This window comes from Protopterus annectens, chromosome 14.part0, assembly GCF_019279795.1.
Source record: "Protopterus annectens isolate FY-2018-M chromosome 14.part0, PAN1.0, whole genome shotgun sequence".
NCBI lineage: Eukaryota > Metazoa > Chordata > Ceratodontiformes > Protopteridae > Protopterus > Protopterus annectens.
Window position 1 is genome coordinate 687,170,336 of NC_056748.1, and position 23,589 is coordinate 687,193,924.

A 23,589-nucleotide genomic window follows, 5' to 3' on the forward strand; every position below is an offset into this window, starting at 1 on the left:
GAAATAAAGTTGAAATAGGTAACAATGTTTAACTAAAAATAAAAGTAACGAAAAGGGTGAAAAGGCACTTATCTGTGAATTAGTATACTGTTAGTATTGCTGTATCTGCAAAATGCCACTGTCCTGGTGGTAAACAATGGGCCTTGCTGCTTGAAGCAAGCATTGCACTTTATTATGTATTGCTTTTGCTTATTTTCTGTGTATATAGTACAAGGAGTTGCTTTGGTTAACATATAACCAGTTGTTGATATTACTGGAATGGTAAAAGGTGCCAGGAAATTTATGACCACATCCAGTAAAAGGAGGTTGGGGGTGAAACAGGCTGCACGTTGAAGCCTGATGGGCAGTCACTGTGTGACCCTCCCCTTTTATTCCCACATTCCTTTCTTGGGCCACACTGCCATGTGCTGGCATGATTCTCTTAGTAAGAGAGTGGGACAATGCAGTTATGTCACTTTGCTGAGGTCTAGACATGCAGACCACCATGGGGAGTATATTTTGTTCTACCTGGCAAAGGACTTTCCACTATCTTAACACCATAGAGGTTGGATTAAATGTTATAGCTACATTATATCATATGGTTTAGTGGTTGCGACTGTTTATTGGAGCAGAGTTATGAAATGGTGAAGTCATCCAAACAAACAGGTCATACTGGCTCTGTGTGTGATTGTGTTTTCATTGCTGCATGGACTAGAGAACAAATGCCATTTGCTGTCAAAAGAAAGTATGTCCCTATGGCCATGCAGAGAGGGACATGTTACTTCTTCAAGCTTTGAGGGGTATTTAACTCAGAGCAGTGGGAAGAGTCTTGGCAGTCTGATAGGCTGGCTGTTTGAGAATTTCTCCACCCCTTTTCAACCCTCTTTTTATTCACCCCTTTCCTTTCTCGGGCCACATTTTCATGTATTGTAGCAATTATTTTGGTAGCCAAGAGGGTACTTTGTTTATGTCACCTGGCTGGACACTGGACATATAAACCAGCTTAAGTGTTATACTATGCCATCTGGCAAAGGGATGTCCAGCATACCGAGGCTTCAGAAAATCAATTAACACTGTCATGACTAAATTTACTTATATCGTTTATTGGTTTTGACTTTTTTCTTTTTTGTTCAGAGTTATGGAATGATGGAGCCATGTAAATAAACTGGTCATATCGGCCCTGTGTGTGGTTGTTTTCATTAGTGTATAGGCTAAGGGACTACTAAAGTGCCTGCTCCCTAAAACATCATAAACTCAATAGAGTGATATTGAATGTATCAAAGAACACTTTAAACACTTTATTTTTTCAAGGACAAGAAACCCAGTCCCACAATGTGGGAACAAGTAACCATATCCTCTACATATACCAGCTCTGCGGTCATACAAATTTGGAGAAAGTGGGAAAGAAGGAAAACAAACATAAAACTCTCTCACTCTTTGGTGAGTCACACTCTTTTCTGACAACTGAAACATCAATCAAAGAAACCCAGCAAACTCTTTATGTTAATGTTTCAAGTTGTGTTTTATCAAGACATGATACGCCATATATTTCCCATACAGATCACATGGAATCTTCATTCAAAATAAGTACAGGTGAGTAAGTAATGTTATCTAGCATTTTTATCTAAATATTGTAAGAAAAATATTTCACAGTGCATACCCATGTGTCATGAAGAGAGAGAAATATGTACTTTGTACTGACCACTTTGGAAGCATGCTCCCTCTTCGTATTTTATTTGGTGTTGTTGAGCTATGTTTAAATTGCAATGTCAGTATTCTGATTATTATAAACATATCTGAAATATTTTAAACCTGCACATATCCAGTATATTTTGAAACTGGACATTTGCCATTGTAGTCTTTGGGAGTATTTATGAATATATCATCTGGATTACTTTATAGATATAAAAGGGGGATAATGAAAGAGCAAGAAAGAAAAGGAAGCCTCATGTTACATAATAATACAGAGAATGAAGGGATGCAGTTGTCTCATGACAGAAATGATATCTGGTACAGCCAGATGTCCAGTATCCAAATCCCCTGACAAATTCTTCAGTTTCAGCCTGTATATCACAAGTTACTCATGTTATGTTCATGTCCTGTTCACGTCCTCCAATAAAATAAGTGAAAACCATTAAAGGATAGGCATCCGTTTTTTTCACATAATTTTTATTGATTTTTCATAAATACAAATGCAACAAAAATGTTAAACAATATAAACAAATCTAACTATATATAATGTCCATAATAAAAGTAATTTTGTCAGTACATTCACATTTTATCTAACAATTTTTTAAGTTTTAACTAAGCTAGTTTTTTGTGTGTCATTCTTGTAGTTCTTAAAGTTGCAGTCATTAATTCTCTATTACAAACTATTTTGGCCAGTGATATAAATTCCACAAAAGGTTTAATTTTCTTACTTTTGCAGACTGAGGTATTGTTTTTTATTGCTATTGCAAGGAGGGACCAGAGGGGGTGCACTTGTGTACTTGGAACATACACTGGAGTCGCAGCATTAAGTAACAATGAGTCAGTGATTTCACATTTATCTGACCACAATGCTTTGAATTCCGACCAAAAGGGAATTACAGTATTACATTTTATAAACATATGTACCCAGTCTGCATATACTGCTTCTTCACATCTCCAACATAATGATGTCTCATTACCTGATATTAATGCTATTTTTGGGGAGTGATAAAACTTATGTGAATAAATTTCCATGTGTAAATTTTCCCAAAGGAAGATGATGTAGTATTACTAACTGACTTAAGTATTACTGATTTCTCTTTTTCTGAAAATCTGGATTTATTCATTTTTTCTGCATAGTTCCACAGGGACTCATCTGGAACTGGTAAATTCATTTGCAATGTCCTATATAACCTTGGCACTGATAGTCCATTTGCACTTAGTGTATTGACTTTACAAAAAAGTGTTAGAATTTTGTGTCCAGGTGTGGATTTCAATATTTGATTTATTTTAAACTCATTAACTATATGCTCTCTAAAAGTGTGTTTGTTTAGCCAGCTGTTTTGATTTATATCTTGCTATGAGAGAGGTTGTCTCCTGTATATAATTATGATCAAGAATCTGATACCAGAAAACTAGTCCATTTCCTTTTATTTTTTTCTATTTTGTTTCATGTTATAAGAATCCAAGCATTTATTTGTTAATGCTATGGAAAATGTGATAAACAAAATATTTCTCATCTTATAATCTTCTGTTTGAAATGGTTAACTATGTAATTAACAAATGAAGAGGATTTTTTTTTTACTTGTACTAAAGCAAATTTTTTTTATGACAAGGTAAACTTTTTCTACTTCAGAAAATATATCATTGTTTATTGTTTCCTCACAATTTTCTAGCAATACTGCTGTATGTAGATTTTTCCAGTTAGAAGCATATTTGCTATTTAGCCAATGACTTATACTGTTAAAGATAATTGATTCAGTATTTAGTTCTAGATGTGGAAATGAGATTCCACCCTCTTCCCAACTTCTGTAATCCCATGAATGACTAATCCATGTTTTTTTTTTTGGAAACCATAACAATTTTATTAATAGAGAGTTAAGTTGATTCAATAGTTTTTTTGGAAGGGGGTGCTAAGATAGCTTGAAAGACATACAGAATTTTGGATACTATGAGTATTTTAAGTAAATATAGTTTTTCCACCATGGTGAATAACATTTTATTCCATTTGTTTAAGTAATCTTTAATGGTGTCTATTAACATTATGAAATTTGCTTGCCTAGTGTCTTTCCAACTTGCTGTAATGGTTATACCTAGATATTTAGTCATAGTGTTAGCCCAGTTAAAGTCACTATGTCTGTCCAGAATGGGGTTTATTTTTTTTTTTGTTTTGTTTAACAACATAGTTTCAGTTTTATTTTGATTAAAACTTAGGCCTGATATAATTTTAAAGTTATGAAGAGATTCTATAAGATGTTCAATTGAAGTATCGATGTTCCCAATTGTTAATAAGATATCATTAGCGAAAAGCTGGATTTTGGAATTGTATTTTGCATTGACATAGAAGCTGCTTATTTTATCAATAGTTCTTATATAATTAGCTAAGGACTCCACTTATAGAGCAAATAATAAGGGTGATAAAGGGCACTCTTACGTGGTGCCTTTCATTATTTTAAGTGGTCCTGACAGGAAAGCTCCAATTTTAATCTATGATATAGAAGTAGTGCATAATTTCTTCAGCAATTTTAAAAAATCTGAGGAAAAGTTATATATTTCTAGAACTTTAAATAAATAGGGCCAACTCAATGAATCAAACACTCTGTCCAAGTCCAGGCTAATAATTGTTAATTCCCTCTCTTTTTTTTGTTTGCATAGTCCATTAATGTTAATAGTCTAAGTGAAATAAACCATGTCTGATCATCTTTTATTATTTTTGGTAAAAACTGATTTAAACTATGTGCTAGAAAACATATAAAAATCTTGTAGTCCACGTTCATAAGGGAAATAGAGGGTCCTTGTCATGTTTCAAAATGGGGAAAATCATGGCATATTTCCAGGAAGGGAAAATAACATCATTCTTTCTAAATTCTTCAAAAGCATCTATTAGAATTTCTAAGATCTCATCCGGAAGTAACTTGTATATTTCCCCTATTAGCCCATCAAGGGTTGTGGCCATATAATTTTGAATGTTTTGTATTTTTCCCCCTTATTCTCATCCTATCACAAACCTCATCATTAGGCCACTCCCCTATCTCTTTCTTTCCTAATTAGTACTAATTAACTCTCTTTTGAACTACTCCCTCACCTTTTCTAACCAGTCTCTGTACTAACTACTTCACAATGCTACCTCCTTTACAACCTCTACTAATTTCTTATTTGCATAATTTACACCCTGTTCAATCTCCTGAAACACTCTCTCCTATTTTCTACTTTACCTATTCACACAAACTACTCACAACTCATAACTACTTATTGCTATGGCCCCAACACACAAAAGTATTCTCACAAACATACTACTGTTAGCTACCACAACAGCCTCTCTTACTATTCCTTACTCATTCACCTTCTTTGAAAATCTTTCTCTACCTGAACAAAACCATAACTTCCAAAAAACTTTTACATCTTCTTTTATCTACTCCCTTAACCATAGTAACATAACCTGTACCTCTAACTATATACTACCAAAATATCACAGAGCAACCCATGTTACTTACTTCACTTCCAAAAAGAATTTTAATAATTTCTACAAAATCCATAAATTTCTACTATATCCCAAGCAACACCCCCTCCTAGACGTTGACATTCATCCAAACCCTGGCTCCAATACTGACTGTACCTATAACCTTAACAATTTAACATTGCCTGTGATTTCTACATTATCTAAACCACCTAACTCCCTCCTGATAGCTCACCTTAACATTAGAAGTATCAAAAATAAAATTTCCCACCTGCACGCACTCCCTGATGTGCACTTATTTGATATTCTATGTCTTACAGAAACTTGGCTAAAACCATCTACTCTAGACCAGGAAATTAGCCCTCCTGGCTATAACATCCTTAGATGTGACCGTAAAACCAAAAAAGGTGGAGGTATAGCCATTCTCTATAAATCTAATCTCCAAATGTCCCCCTTTAATGTGCTTCCATCATTAGACACCAAATCTGAAATCCTGACTATCAAACTCCAAATCAATAACGCCAAATCCATCTATCTAATTTGTATGTATCTCCCCCTTGGCAACAATACCAATACTCTTGAAAACTTACTTAGTTACCTCTCTACCCAATTACCCCAGGAGACCATTGTACTGGGTGACTTTAACATTGACTGGTCCACCTGCAGTTCCCCTAAACCTACTAATCACATAAATCTCTTTGGATTCTCACAATTAATAACCACTCCTACTAGAATCCACAATCCTAGCAGTAAGGAAACTACTCTTGACTGGATCCTTACTAACAGCCAACCTGAAACTTATACTCCAGAAACCCTTCCCGATGATATTAGTGACCATATGCTTACCTACATTATTAGACAAAAAGTCCATATCCCAAATAACCTTAATCTCAAAACCTCCTGCTCAAAAAAAAACTTTAATCCAGACATCTTCCTAAATGAACTGCAAGCATGTGACTGGTCCCCACTGACCCATCTTGAACTTGATGAGGCTGTAACCTACTTTAACACTAACTTTCTTCAAATCCTAGATTACCATGCACCTTATCGCTCTACTAGAATAAGAACCAAATCTGCCCCGTGGCTCACAATACAAACTAGGCAAAATATGTTCCTCAGAAATAAAATCTGGGCTAAATGGAGAGCCACCAAATGTCCTTCAGATCACCTACACTTTAAACAGTTAAGAAATGCCACCAAGAATGATATTCTTAGAGACAAAAAAGACGTTTACCTTCATCTCCAACAAACTAGCCAACAAACTCCACAAAAATTTTGGTCAGGGATAAACAAACTTCTTCAGCCAAGTCACTCTACTACTCCAGCCCCATCAGGTTTCAATCATAATAACTCCAACCAGATCGCTGAAGCCTTTAATAACTACTTTACAGAAGACATTCAAACCCTAGCCATATCGTTACCACCTTTTACTGCTTCCCCACTAAATACCTCCAAGACTTCATCTCCTGCCTTTCAAATACAACCTGTACCTACATCTCTCATCTGTAAGCTACTTCAAAAACTGAAACCGTGCACCCCTTCTGCTGTCTCCCATCTGAATACCTACAAATTGCCACAAAAGCCATAGACTATCCCATCTCTATCCTTATTAACAGAACTATCTCAGAAGGCAAAATCCCTACCATATGGAAAGTATCCCACATCATCCCTCTACATAAAGGTGGATCTTCTATTGAGCTTTCTAACTTTCGTCCTATTGCTTTACTCTCCCCATTAGCTAAGATAATGGAAAAATGTATTCACAAACAACTACTTAACCACCTACTACAATATAACCTACTAGCAAACTGCCAACATGGCTTTAGACCATTCCATAGCACAACGACTGCCCTACTATCCTTCACCGACTCTATAAATAAAAATCGTAACAATAACTCTTTTTCCTTTGCACTATTTATTGACCTGTCAAAAGCCTTTGATATGGTTAACCATAACTTACTTCTAGACAAACTAAAGGCCCATTCTCTCAATCCACAAGCTTTACAATGGTTTAGGTCGTATCTGGAAAATAGACAGCAAGCAGTACTTTGGGATAACAATCTGTCTACATTATTTCCAGTAAATATTGGGGTACCCCAAGGCTCTATCTTAGGTCCTCTTCTTTTTTCCTTATTTATTAATGATCTACACATGAACATACCTCAAGTCACCTGCATTCAATATGCAGATGACTCCACCTTAATCTGTACAGCTAAGAATATCGCCTCTCTCCAGTCCCTCACCCAAACTGTTTTTCATAATGTTGAAAACTGGTTCATGCAACACTACCTCCTCCTAAACCCCAAAAAAACAAAACTACTGCTATTTACTCCAACTCTTAAATCACCTAATCCATTCTTCTCTATAACCTCTAACAATGCTACCAACATAACCCCAGATACTACAACCCACCTACTAGGTGTTACAGTTGATAATCGTTTCAACTACGATGACCACATCAAGTCCACCATAAAATCAGTTAACAAAAAACTTGGTACCCTCAATAGAATTAAAACCTTCCTTACCCCTTCTGCCAGGAAAACTATTGCCCAGACCCACCTCATTTCTATCCTTTTCTATGCCTCTGCTATATATATACTAACCTATCTAAAAACAACCTCTCCAAACTTTCCAACTGTTATAATAGCATAGCTGGATTCATCACATGCTTCCCCTTTAAAACTCACCACTGCCTCAACCTCAAACAACTTGGATGGCTAGAACTGCAGAACCATATACTCTGTCAATAATTACTTATCACTCAAAAGACCCTATACCACCCCAACAATACCCCTATCCTCACTAATCTGATTACAACATATAAAAATCTAGCAACATTACACTCTGCTAATAAGCTCTTTGTCTCCTCAACTAAATCTAACAACAAAGCTGGTGACTCACTTTTCTCAAACACAGTAGGTAAAAACTGGAATCAACTTCCTTCCGAAATATCAACCCTTGCTTCTACTTCTCTATTTAAAAAACATCTTAAAGAACATCTGAAAACTCATTGGCTTTGTCCATGTTCTAACCCGGACTGATATCTCTTTCCCTTCCTGCTCTTACCCCTTTCCCTACTCCTCTAACTTATGCTTCCAAATCTAGTTACTACTCTTTTCTTCATAGTAAGAGAATAAAATATAAGGGTTTTTCTCCCTTAATTGGGTCTTGCTCATACCTACTATTGTGTTTAGTATAATTTTTTAGTATTATTTTTAGTATAATTTTTATAGCTTACAATTTTATTATTATATTTTTTCTTTGGACCAATGCTGCCTCTGTATTGTGATTTTACATGTCTTTTTATATATTGTTAACTTTGTCACTGTTCATGCTTGGAGCTTTTCTCCGAGGGCCTCTACTGAAAATGGACATATATCCAGTTAGACTAGCCCTGTCAACAAATGTAAAATAAATAAAATAATAAATATATATATATATATATATATATATATATATATATATATATACAAATATAGATATACACATACATATACACCACTGAATATATATATCATTCATGGGAATCAGTCCAGAGTAGAGCAGAAGCTGAATGATGACAAAAAAAAATGTATCCCAAATAAAAATATACACTGTTTGCTTAGGACATTATCTGTACCCATCAAAATGCAATTGTTATAAGGACTTATTAAGAATAATGAGTACACAGGCAAATATATAAGCATTTTACCGCTCCCATACAGGAAAAGGAAAACTTAATTTATGCATTTTTCTTGAAAAGCAAAATGAACAGTAAAAGCTTATAAATCTGTTTTCCTCAGAACAGTGTACAGACTCACTTTGCTAACATCTAATTTATTAAGTATGTAAAAATTGCCAAATTGAAAAGCTATTTCTATATACTTTACTGTCTTTCTAATGGGAAGTTAATTTTTGCTTGTTAGTGTACTAATTCGATACTTTTAAGCTGTGCACATACAAATCCATTACTTATTCTTCTAGACAATATTGAATATTATTTGATTGTTTGGCATGAAGTAACTTAACAAAATAAAAAAAAAAAAAAAAAAAAATTAAAAATGGCTTACAGAGCATTGTGGTATGTATTAGGTTATACAGCCTAAATGCAGTGTCCTATTTCATACACTTTCCAGTGCATCCTCTTTTATATCTATTCCAAACAGCCAATGTTTCCAGTTAAATATATTGGCTGAGATTAAGAATTGCTTACAATGAGGGAGAAGCTTTAACATAGCCATTTTCCACTCAAGATACTCCTTTGTAATTGTTTTACCAAAGTTTGCTGCTAATGGGAGCCACAGTAAGGAGGGAGGTCTCACTGGCAGAGCTGCATGCTAATACCGCAATATGAGTGAGTGGTTAATGTTATTTAGCCATTTCCTCTCCTCCATAGATGTCAGTGGTTCTCAGTTTACACTTCTGAGATATATCTGCGTATAAATTCGCTGGTGGAAGAAAAAGTGAATGGCATCAAAAGATAGCAATCATCCATTCATTCCTATGGAAGCAGCTGCAGTAAGTTTGATGACGTCATGGGGGTGACAACTGATACTGTGTGTCTGTATGAACATAAAAGAATGTCCATGGGTGTCTGCCTACCTTGATGTTTCTACTAGATGATTAAGTAGTGAACTGAGAGTTTTGAAGTGTGTGTACATGTGTGACTGAATGGATTTGTTTCAGCAACTGAGATCAACTGAGGGGGCCTTGTTTGTTTATGGCTAGATGTGTATATATATATATATATATATATATATATATATATATATATATATGTATATATATATATATATGCGTGTGTGTGTATGTATGTGTGGCTGCACATGGGTATTTTTGACAACATGATGTATGGGCTGCTTTGCAGACCACTGCCACTGTCAGGTCTGGCTGGACTAGTGGTAGCTAGAATGCAATGCAGAGATGTGGTAATGAAACAATAATTTTATTTATTTATTTATTTATTTATTTAACGTTTGTTGACCGGGCTAGTCCAACTGGATATATGTCCATTTTCATCAGAGGCCCGGGGAGAAAAGCTCCACATGCAAGCATTTGTAATAACAGGTAAAACATTAAGCATGGTTATAATATATATGTCGAAAATCATTAGATATTAAGTAAAAAGCAGAAGTTGAGAAACAGAGAGTGTATTTTGTTAAGAGTTTCTTAAAGCTAAAAAAAGAAAAAAAAATTGCGAGTACCTAGATACATGAAGAAAGCTGGTTATTTACAGCAGAAAAGTTGAGAGTACCTAGATATCCAAGGTAGACTAGTCAGAGTTGCTACAGGGGCAGAGCCAGTGGGTTTTGAGGCATGTGTTGAGTTGGGCTTTGAAGCAGGGAAGCAAGGAGATTGCTGTGAGATTGTGAGGAAGTGTGTTCCAGGTTTTTCCTACTGTGTTGGAGAACAAGGATTTGCCAGCTGAGTTATTGGGTTTACTAGTCGATATAAGTAGTTTGTCGGAGGAACGAAGGCTTTTAAGATTGCAGTAAGGAGTGATAAGTGAAGTAAGAATGGGAGTGTTTGTGGGTTTGTAAAGGATTTTGTGGGCTAAGGAGATCTGGTGAAATAGAATTTGGTTTTGTAGTTCGAGCCATCGTATTTGCCTTAAGTTTTGGCAGTGATGAGTTCTAAAAGTAGAATTAGTGGCAAATCTGGCAATATTGTTGTAGGCAGCAGACAGTTTGCTGAGGTTAGCTTTGGACACTGAAGTGTAGATGGGAGAGGCATATAGGAGAGTGGAGATAAGATGGGTCTGAGCAAAGGAAGTTCTGGCAAGTGGAGTAAGGAATGGTTTAATTCTATAGAGGAAGCCTAGTTTTCTGTTAACTAATTTTATAGTATTGCTGATGTGTGTGTCAAAGGTCAGATTGTTGTCTATTTCAACTCCGATGAGTTTGGTAGTTGGATCGGGTGATATGTTCGTGCCATTACTTGATGTGACACAGAAATTCAGTGGAGAGGATTTTTGGGTTGGTGAGAAGAGTGATATTTTGTTTTTTTGGGGGTTCAAAATTAAGCATCGTTTGAGGAACCAAATTTCTACAGTTTCAAAAGTCTTTTGGGTGAGAGAATGCAGTACTGAGGGGGATGAGGCAGTACAGATTAAAATAGAATCATCTGCATATTGTATACAGGTGACAGGAGAAATATGAGTATGAAGATCATTAATGAAAATTGAAAAGAGGATAGGGCCAAGAATTGAGCCCTGGGGGACTCCTAGAGTAATGGGGAGGTGGTTGGATAAGTTATTTTGCCACCTCACTGCCTGTTTTCTGTTGTGCAGGCAAGAGTGGAACCATTTAATTGAGCTTGTGTCAAGTGCAAATGATTTAAGTAAGTGTAACAATATTTTGTGATTGACCATATCAAAGGCTTTGGATAGGTCAATAAATATAGCAGAGCTAAGGGTATTATTGTTCCTATTTTTATTGATGCAGTCTGTGAAGGAGAGGACGGCAGAGGTGGTGCTATGGTAGGGTCTAAAACCATGTTGACAATTAGCTATCAGATTGTTAGTTAGGTGTTTCAGAAGTTGCTTCTGGACACATTTTTCCATGATTTTAGCAAGAGGAGAGAGCAAGGCTATGGGTCGGTAGTTAGAGAGTTCAGTTGACTTTCCTCCTTTATGAAGGGGAATAATATGAGATGTTTTCCAGAGAGAAGGAATGTAACCTTCTTCAATGGTTTTGTTAATCAAGATGGTGATGGGATAGGTCAGTGCATTAGCAGCAACTTTTAGATACAGAGCAGGCAGATGGTCAGCAGATGGAGAGGATGGCTTAGGTTTATGTAGCAGAGAATGAATGAGTGAAGAGGGAACAGGTTGAAGTTGAAATGTGGGAATGGAAGTGTTAGAGGAGGAGGAAAGACAGGAGATATCAGGGGAGAGTTGATTGGAAAGAGACTGGACAGTTTCAGTAAAGAAGGTGTTAAAGGCACTGGCAGTCTGTTTGGGGTTATCTTGGGAGGTGCCTGCTGGGCTTGGAGTGTCCGATTGGCCAGGATTCATGAGATTATTTATTCCTGCCCAGAACTTTTGTGGGTTATGCAGGTTAGCCTGTTGCAAATGGCAGTAGTAGTTTCTTTTATCCAGAATTACTGCTTTTTTTGTAATGATTCTTATTTGTCTAAAGTTGCGTTGGTTATTGAGATCTTTAGTACTGCGGTATTTGGACCAGAGTTTATTTTTCAAAATAATCTTTTGCCTTGTGTCCTTTGTTAGCCAAGGGGCGGCTCTTGAGGAAAGTCTGATGGACCTTGTGGGAGCATGTGCATCAAGAATAGATAATGAGGTCTTTCTCGTTGCACGTGTTGCTGTTTCTGAATTTCAGATTCTCATCACCACAGTAATTGACTTACCTGTGTTGGCAATTACCAACAGAACTTTGCCTTTTTTTCCAAATTCCAGGGATTCAACTACAAAAAAATGTGCATGTTCCCAGATTTTCCAATGTGAGACATCTAGGTGCTTTATTTTTAGATGAAGCATTTTCAAATTCAAACTACTGTCTCTTCAGATTTCAGCTAAGTGCCTGTATAGGCCTTAAAACACTAATTCATAAATATACCCAACAGTTTTTGAATGAAAATATTTAAGTGAAAGGTCACCTCTTCCCCATTTCACATTCAGGGCAGGATATGCCTGGCTGAAATCTGGGAAGTGGGTGGTATCCTCAGCAGACGTTAGGGTATTGATTGAAATATGTAAGACTGAAGGGTGTGTGTGTGTGTGTGTGTGTGTGTGTGTGTGTGTGTGTGTTTGCACACAAGCATGCATGTGTTTTTAAGCAGGTTCAAAATGTACCTCATTTGAATTAATAATGCATCAAACTGAATACTTGCTACTGTATACTTGCAAAGACAGCTCAGTGCTGGGTTAGTAGATAAGCAGTAGAATGTGTCACTGACATACAGAGGAAAGCCAAACGAGGCAGGGGTTTACAGACCCTGATACAAGGGGTATAGATAGTGGTAGATGAGCTTTATAGATCTCAAGCAGGAGAGACGCCTGATTGGGGGGGGGGGGGGCAGCATTGTGTTTTTGTACTGACTGTGGGCAAGTCACATACACCAGTTATAGATAATTTGGAAAGCAGGTTGAGAGCTTAATTCTCTGATAGTTGAGTTGGTGAGGTTTGAAGCATCATTCAGACCTTTTAAAACAGGAGAGACAGTATGGGTTTTAAATGAATCACAAATGTGAGGTGTAGACTTTTGGGACACAGTTGTGAGTGTGTGTGTCTGGAGACAACGGTAACTGATTCGGAAGTCCATCAATGGACTCTGGTCATAACACTGTGATTAGAGAGAGTAGTCTGATGGTCTGATGGCTGACAGATGTAATGTTATCACTGTTAGGATTGCTAAGAGTGTTGAATGGCCCAGGAACACAAGCTTGACAACCTCACTACATGTAACAAATACAAGCATTTACCATGGAACAGTATGCCAGCACATCAGTCAAGTGAGTTCAAAAGCTTCTTTTAAAAATCTTCCCATTGAAGACAATTCAGATAACAGTAAATAACTGTCAAGAAGTTATTACCTTTCTTCAGGTAAAATTTGATAACCTAAAAAATGGCAGAGACACTTTCATTTCATACTAGTGTGCCTTTCTAAGGGGGAGGAAATATACAACCTACTTTGGCTTTTGAAAATGAACTTGTTAAGTTAGCACACTTTTTTGCAATATTAGTGGAAAATTTTGTAGCATGCTAAGATTACCTTATTGGAATAATTCTTCAATGACATCTATAAAACTGAATTTTCTCAGCTGTGGTAAATGTAGAAAGTACTGGTCATCCTAAAGAAAGGGAGTACTTTTAACCTGCCCTTTAAATTGTTGGGTATTGAATGCTTGTTTTCTAGAATTACTCATCCATCCAAAAGCCTATGACCAGATAAGGGACCTCCCTATTCAACTTTTCAAATAGAAGGAGAAAACACTGCTTCTGACAATTCAAATAATGCTGCTTGATTTCTACAACTCTGCAGCAGGAATCTGTTCTCAACTTTGTAACTTTAGAATACTTCAAATCTCAGCACTCCCAAGCCACAAAAGGTATAAACAAAGGTTATAAAGGGTCCTGAGAACTTCAGAGTGATGCAGTTCTTGAAATCCAATAACCCTTGCCACCTATCTTATGTAGATATAACCTCAGCTGTTGTAAGTCTAGCTACATATCTTGGAAGATTCATTAGCCCAATAACTGTCCCAATAGCTGATCCCAGCCAAGCATCCAGAGTGGACAAATCAAAGTAACCAATGACACAGCCTGCAAGCATCACCACAATAGATGACATTGCCACCAGTCAAATAAATCTACCTACAAAATCTTAAACTCTGTCCCTAGAGACAACAACACAAGTATTCAAACTTGATTAGATAAAGTGAAGAAAACTTTAGTGATTGTGCCCCCCTTCTTATATAATAATGTTCTGCATTTGAACTTAGTCATGTGTGACTCCAAAGATGAACTTGGCAAAATTTAATTTGAAACTTCTGAATTACTTTGGACTTACTGAAGTGGAACATGCAGTAAGGTATTTTAATTGCTTAGGATCATAGGAGGTTACTAAGCTAATTGCCCCAGGGCCCTTACAAGCCTAACCAAGTTCATCCAATGTTCCCAAGTGTGGCTGTTTCAAGGAGACGCTAAAATCAGCACATATTGCTCCTGTCCAAGAGGGACAAAGGTGGAACCCCTGGGGTGAATTTCCAGTTACCCATACAACCCTCCAAATTATGCTTAAATAGGGCCAATAAGGGTTTTTTTTTTTAACATGAATAGGAAACTTGTTCCATAGGTGGGGCAACCTTTGAGAGAGAAATCTCTCACTCTAGCAAGTTCTGTTGATGTCACGTACCAGGCTAAGGTACTTTGAGCAAGAAACCCATGTGCCATTTGACTTGCAAATGTTCAGCATTTCCATTAAAGCTGGGTCAGAGATTGCTCTATATGCAAAGCAGAGTTTGCATCTGAGCAGTCTTTAGAACACAGAGTAAAGTGACAATGATTTCAGACTGTCTACATAAGACAGATCTTGAAGACCTAGAATTTTCTTTGTAAGGAACCTTTGTGATCTCCCCAGTTGCTGCAGGTGTTTGGAAAGGAACATACCAAAGGGAGCATTGTACTCTAATATTGGCCTGATTTGGGAAGATTATGGGGGGGAGGGGTTATAACCTCTTTTTTCTGGAGGCAGAGATGAGCAATATAAAATGTCCTTCTTACCACTGTGGAGACATGGTGATCGAAGCTAAGGTTGTTGTTGACCTGTGTGCCCAGATCTCTCACCACTGACTGTGTGCTTAGGGTATTGCTATTGATGTGGTACTTTTTAGGAACATTGCCCTTGCCAAAGGGGGTGATAATGCATTTGATTGCATTAACTTTAAGACCATGACTTTATCACCAGTCATTAGCCTGAGTAAGACCTTCTTGCAGGATGTTGACATCACTGTGGGTTTCAAAGATTGCTCACAGTTTGCAGTCATCAGCAAAATTTGACAGCCACAGTCTTTTACTTTTAACCTGTACTTCAGAGAAGTAGATACCAGACAGTAGAGGAGCCAGAACTGATCCTTGTGGAACACTACTGTTCATAGGTCTGCTGGAGGAGTTGGAGTCCTCTATTTTTGACCATATGAGTTCTATCAGTGAGCCAGTTTGCAACCCACCTAAAAATATATGGGCTGATACCCAGCTGGGTGAATTTATCAATGATACCTGAGTGGGGAATTGTGTCAAAGGCCTTGACTAAGTCTAGGTAGGCCATATGAACAGAGTTGCCCTTGTCTAGGGCTTTGATGACTATCTCAAAGAAGTCCACAAAGTTTAACAGGTGTGTTTTCCTCTTGACAAAGCCAAACTGGGTGGGGTCGAGGCCGAGCATTTCGAGATTTCCTATATCAGAGTCCATGATGATTCATTCCATGACCTTGCAGATAAGGCTGGTCAGGCTAATGGGTATATAGCTCCCAGGGTCCATGGATGCACCCCCTTTTTGCAAAGGAATGATGGTAACTATTTTCTATTCTGTTGGGATGAAGCCAGTGCTTAGGCTGTGACTAAAAACAGTGCCCAATGGTGATGCTAATTCTTGTTTTAACCCATGTAGAACACAGCCCGAGGTGTTTTTGGCCTTGTAGAGGGCACTGAAGACCTGCTCTTGGGAGATATTAGATGGGGGATAGATTTTAGTAATGCTTTGGGGTATATGTGTCAGGGAAAGGGGAGTGAACTTTGCACTGAACCTGTCAGTCAGCAGGTTTACTATATCCACAGATACTGTATATGTAGTACCACTAACTACAAGTTCAGTGCAAATCTAGGCCTTACCTTTGAGGCTACAGATGTAACTAAAAAATGTTTTGTGGTTATCCTTAGGAAAGCTAATTTGTATTCATAGTTAGCAATGGAGGACTTCACTAGGAGTCTTATTTGCTTGTTTAATTTGATTAGGGAATGTTTACAGTTTTGAGACCATTCCTTCCTACTCATAGACAGCAATTTCTTTCTCCTTTTGTATAGCCTATTAATGGCAGGTATGCACCAGATAGGTTTGTTTTTCCCTGAAGATCTTGTTTTGGTTCTATCAGGTATGGCAGAGTCAATACAATTGTACAGGTGCTGATATAAGGCATTAGTATATAACTCACCACAGGTGTCTGTTCCATTAGTGGGGGGAGGATGTATGAAGCTATTTATGTTGTCATGCAAGAGGTTGTAATTGGTCTTGGAGAAGTTTTTAAATGTAGTTCCAGCTAAGGGGGGGGGGGGGTTGTGTTATAGTTACTTCTATCCAGACTGATTTGTGGTCACATTTCATAAGGAATGGCCTCACACTGGACTGGGGCAGTGGCCACCCATGTTGGTAAGCACCAGATCCATGATGTCAGAGTCCTTTGTGGGTGTGTCAACCAGCTGGTCCAGGGCATTGGAGTTATCGAAGTCCAGGAACCTTTGGGCAAGTGAGTTAGAAGACATGTAATTTACCTGGCCAATGAATGGGTAATTAAAGTCAACCAAAACCAGAGTGTTTGGGGTTATCTTGATTGACTCAAGTAGATCTAAGTATGCTGAGTGGATGTCCTGATTCATGGATGGGGTCCTATAGCTGGCAATGACTTGAGGTGGGGTCTTACCTACAGTCAATTGCACCTGAAGTAATTCAAAGGAATCCTGCTGTTTAACCAATTTAGAGGTGTATATATCTTTAATGAATATTGCTAACCACCTTCTTTAGTTCTCACTCCTTCAGTTTGTGGTCTGAACTTGTGGAAGGAAATGTAACCTGGTATAGCTGGAGTGCTCTCCGCAGCCTGAAGCCAGGTCTCAGTAAGTGAACAAATGTCAGCATCTTCCAAAGTGAGGACTTCTTCCAGAGAGTGCACTTTCTGGTTTAGACTCCTAGAGTTTAGCAGCATAACCTTTAGGTTGTTTTTAGAGGGTATTTTTATGTCGGAAATTTTGTTCTTGTGACATTGCCTAAAAAAGACACTATATGGGTAGCAATAGCCTTACTTAGCCAGTAACCAAAATCCCATGGGTGACAGATGAAGACCATCTCTGTCGACCATGTCACCCCAGGCTGACAAATACTGAATCACCTTTAAATGACTTCAGAAATTAAGCCAATTGTTGAAGTGAATCATTTTTTGATTGCATTGAGGTATCATCCTAGGCAAAGGTAAAATGCTGCTTAAGGCTAGGGACATACATGCCTGACACCCATAATCAGAGAGCTCAGTCATGTCTCTCTTTATATAGTCCAGGGAGGTACATGTCAAGTCGTTAACACCAACATGTACTATTACTGACTCATAACAGTGAATGTTGTTGAGATACTTGTGTGTGTGTGTGTGTGTGTGTGTGTGTGTGTGTGTGTGTGTGTGTGTGTGTGTGTGTGTGAGATGTGGCGGATCCTGGCACCTGATAGACAGCTGACTATGACTTTTTCCTTTTCTAACCTGGTGAAAGGGACTGCTGTGTATTACAATTGAGTTGTCTATAACTATGATGTTTGTATTTGTGTTATACCTTAGGGGGCTTCACCAGTGAGACACTGATGTGTGATATATTATGTGTACTATGTTCTGCAGAGGATGTACTATATGAATTGTGTTTGGATTTATGTTTAGGTAAACTTCTGGTAAGGACCTCTACATATGTAGGTTTGTGTGTTGTTGGTTTGGTAGGTGTAGGAGGTGAGGTGCGCATACCGATGACCTGCTTAGTATCAGATGAACTGACTGGTAAGCGAGAGAGCACAGATTCTGGGTTATTGATATAAATGCATCTCTCACATAATGAAGTTATGTGGACTAGAAAAAGTGTGTTGTCAGTGTACACAATGCACTTGCAACGTACATTGCCTCAAGAAGCTCATGTCAACCAGGCTGGCTGGAGAAACTGTAGGAAATTGTCTGTCTATAATACTAGGTAAGTTGATGTGTTCAGAAAGCAAGTAGAGGACAGGAGAAGTGGACAAAAAATACAAAGAGCTAGTGGGTAGGATCTGTGCTGGTACCTCAGGAGCTTTACTGAATGTATCACCTGTCATTGAGGAATAATCACGAGAACTCACCAATGGAGAACCAGCAGAGTACTAAGGGAAAATTTTCAGGCAGAAATATTTGCATCTATAAACGCCAATGGTGCCCATTGCTGCTTGGCAGTGCGAGATGTGCAAGCAAGCACAAACCTGTGCAAATGCGGTGCTTGTGTAGAAAACAAGAGCAAACTGAATTAAAGAAATTAACCAATAAAAAAGCTCAAAAGCTGTGTAGCTTTGCTAAAACAAGCGTAAACCCATGCAAATAGTGTGCTTATATAGCAAATGTGGTGCTTATATAGCAAATGCGAGCAAAAAAAGTAAATGCTGTTTCTGTTCCATTATTTGCGCTGGTTTGTTTAATTCAGTTGTTGCTTTCTAATAGTAGTCTTCTTCTCCTTTTGTAGAATAAAATTCCTCACAGAAAACTGCAAATAGTTACATTCAGCAGTTAAGTAACACACACTGCTCACCTTCATTTAGAACTTAAACTTTATTTTACATTTTCTTAAAACCCAAAGATAGCTACAGAACAGGGTGTTTTTTTTTTTTACTACTGTAAAAGGAATGACATTCAGCAGATTATGTAAATAATCCAGAAAGAGTGTTTTGTTACTAATACATGACAGGTCATGATGGAAGCTAAAGTAATTTAATAAGGATGTGGAGGCAAGGTGGGTTATATGTTGGTGCAGAATGCCATCAGGTGATTTGGACCTTTACACACAAGAGCTTTTACTAAAGCCCCTGCTTTTTTTAGGGTAAATATGTAAGCAATTATAGGGGAGACTTTAACACCACACTAGATTCAGTTATTTGTAGGTTCTATACCTCTTTTGAAAAACATTAAGTTCAAGAAGATAAGAATCGTTTCTGGAATTTTGGAATTAATTCATAGAAGATGACCAAATGTTGTGAACCAAGTTTTACATTTGTATCACCTAGTTCTGTTTTTCAGCGTAGACTATAATTTGTAACAAATTATTTTTAATTACTGCAATCACTAATGGACTGTGGAATGTTTTTCTTGGCAATTAATAGACTAGAAAGTACTCAGCATGTTTGTCATGCTACTAGCCAAGGAAAACACATGGGAAGGTGGAGAGACACCCTCTAAAGTTTTACTGACAAGGAAGTTGTCATCTTCCTAATTACTACTGCTTGGTGATTCCCAGATCATAGTGATCCACATAGAATGTCACCCAGATCATACTGTAATATATTTACACCTAATTTTATTTAGCATGAAAAGTACTTTTCTGTAGAAAATAAAACAGCATAGCACAGTTAGACAAGGACGGCACTGAACTTCATTGTCACTGCCATGTAACTTGCTTCAAGAAAGCTAAAGTCATATAGGGGGACACAACTGTACTCCAGCACACATGATTAATGACAGATCAAATACATAACAAGAGAATTCACCAATCATGGACTTGGAAAAAAAATTTAAAAAGTCTGCCAGGCTTAGGTAAGATGTAGAAATCTAACTGGTCTTTTTCACTGAAGGTGGCCAGACTACCATTACACTGTTGAAATGAAATTTAGGTTATTTAACAGCTTTATTTTACTTTAAAATTATTAAATGGGGTGGAACACTGATCACAAATGACAGGTTTCAGTTTCAGCATGGGTAGGAGAAAACATTTGTACTTCTCATCATATACTAACAAGATTTTAAGGAGATTGCAGCACAATTATATACAGTTCTTAACAGCAACACAGGACGGTAATAGTGTACACCTTAGTACTGTACAATAAGGTCAAAACAAGGCGAGTAATGAAATGTTTGAAGTGGAAGAGGATTCAATGTGTATAAATTCATAAACAGGTTATATTTATGAATGGCAAATACGGTGAAATACTATGAGAATTGCAAAGGAGATTAGAATATAGCTTAATGAAGACAGTGATAGAAAGGAGGCAGAGGAAATTAAGGTGATATAGTTAAAACAGAACCACTAGCATTTAGGTAGTTTCTGGAAATGGGCCTTTAGCTGGCTTTGATATATTGGGTAGTATGAAGCTTCTTTGATTTGGGAAAAGATTAATTCCCATAATCTAGTGTCAAGGATGAAAAATCAGTGAAGCTTTGCTTTGGGGGACTGCAATGTAGGTGCAATGTGGTTCTGGCTTCTGAAGCTGTAAAAGCACATTTGTCTATTTAGTCTGGCTGCTATGGGAGAGAATGTTTGCTTACTTAGTACTTTGAACCGCTGTGATTCTACTAGAAGGTCAACTCTCTTGTTTTACTGAGCGTCAAATTAGTCTTTCCAATGTTTTGCAGCATTACTCATGCTTTGATGAAGAATGTGATGAATTTGCAATATTTTATTGTTGGTTGTTTTGATTTATGTGGAATTTCTTTTTTGATGCCCATGCAAAAAAAGGAGAAAGTGATATTCCAATTGGGATAGAAGAATATCTGCCCTTTTGCTGCTCTTATACCTTTAAAAATCTAATGGGTTGGCTAGGAGCCTGTGTGCTTCTAATACCAAAGGGCAATTCACTCTGTTCTACTATGGAACTCATGTCATACCCTTTATGTAACAAGGGTCTAAAATGGCCCGAGACTCTTTTCCCAATAACTTCCTCAAAAATTAATTCAATAAAGGCACTTGGGTAGCTTCTCTTACAAAACATAGTTTTTAGTAGTTCGCATTCGAAAATAAAATCATCATAGTCTGAAACCATTCTGGCTGCCCTCACTGCTTGTCCTTTTACTACTGCTTTTTTTTTGGCGCAGTGGGTGGCAGCTAGTAAAATGTAGAAATGAATTAAAGTATGTGGGCTTACGGTAAATGGTGGTTCTAAACTGGTGATTGGAATGATCCTTCCTAAGGTGTATATCCAAAAAAATAAATTTTCTTGGTCCCCACTTGAAAGGTAAAATCCAAAAAATGTGTAAAGGATTGGCTGCTAGCCAACCCATTAGATTTTTAACCACCTTCTCAATAGATGCTTGTGTCATTAGGGAGATTATTAACAAAAATTGGATTTTCATTTTGGATGATACCCAACTTAGAAATTCCTTAAATTCAACCCCATAATTGACTTTTAGAAAGGGTTTGAACCTGAAATATTTAGTTGAAAGGTCCTCCAGAACTTCTAGAAGGAAGTTGGGCATCTATAATTGTGGCAGATGCCATCAATGTAGGCACATAAAAATAACAAATAAAGTAAAAATCAGAGACTGAGAATATCACATTTATGGTAGATACAATTGTGATTCTCGGGGGGGTAGTTTATGTAGCTACCTGTGACCAATGTGAGGCATTTTACATAGGAAAAACTGAGAGGAAGATAAAATCAAGGATTTATGAACATCAGTATAGCATTATTAATAAAATAAGCACTAATGCTTTAGCTAGACACAGCTCAGTTTTTCCTGACCACCATTTTACATTTGTGGTATTACAACAAATGGAGTTTAAACAGAGAGGTGTACCTTGGGAACTCAAACTGGAAGAAGCAGAACTAGAATGGCAAGTTAGAACAGCAGCGCACATTTTCCCTGGATTGAATGAGGCCCTATCTATTAAATGTTTATTAAAACTGAAGGCCCTCACTAGGTAGTAATGTTCTGTAATATGCATATAAATACTATGGTCCCCTGAGGACATCTTCTGTCTCGACGAGTTTGTATTGTGCATTCAAAAAACATGCTTGATTTTCGGGCTTTGGTGGTTTTTGTGTATAATAATAATCAGACTTCTTTCAAGATTTTCTCTATTTAATAGTATGTATAAACATGTGGCAGACTTTAGAAATAACACAAAGCTGAGTATATGATTTTATACTATTTACACGCGACAAAATAGATTTAATATGTGTTTTAGTTTTATGAATAAGACACAACCTGTGAGTTTATTTACATTTAGCGTATTCATTTAGTTATTTTTATGAATTAATACATGATCAGATTTTAATATTGTGGTGCATAACTTACCAGAGTTTAATATATATATTTTTATATGGCTTTTGTACAATGAGAGTGCTAATATTTATTAGGTGGTATAGAGCTTGTTGACTTATACGTACATGGTCAATTCTGATTTTAAATAATGTCTGTAAAAGTTTTTTCTTTCCTTCCCACAATGGGAATGTTTTTTTTTAGCAGATAGCACTTTAAACTTTAAAAATAGGCAATGTTGCTTTAATTTTGAATGTATATGATGACATCATTTTTGTGGCTATCAGTTCCTTGGCTTTGAACCTTTTGAGGAAGTTTTAAACTGGGAGACTGCAATCAAGTTGTTTCATTTAGTCTGAAGAAGCTGATACACTGGTGTCAGTGAAAGCGCTTACAAGAATAAAGTGTTGAAGAATCCGTTGCCTGCTCGTTTTTGTTGTTTACTATCTATCCACTTACCTTAACCCAAACCCTAACTCTAAGGTCCGTCACTATCGCACATTCACCTAACCCACGCCCTAATTTAACTCACTTAACCCACTCCTAAACCTAATTCACCTAACCTACGCCCTAACCCTAGCTCACCTAACCCGCACCCTAATCCTAACAACCACACAATCGCACACTTACCTGAACCCGACCCATAAGTCTCCACCACAGTGCTGAAAATAGCGAAGCCACAGAACCGGCCAACCAAATTCTTTCCCTAGGAAAGAATTTGGTGTTCTGCAGCTTCGCTATTTTTAGCGCTCGATTAAAACGGGTCGATATTAGAACATTCGAAGTTTTAAAACTTTGATGTTCTGATATAGAACCATAGATGTGGTCGTACAAGTCCTTTAATCACGAAAATACATACCACAGTCTCCCAATAAGTGGACTACTAGTGCCCCAAAAAGTCCTGCTTTCAGACATTAATGAGATGTTGTACAGATTCTAATGATGAATCTCCAGCCCCTATGGAACAACCTTTTCATCCCATCTATGCAGAGAAAATAAGGGATTTCAA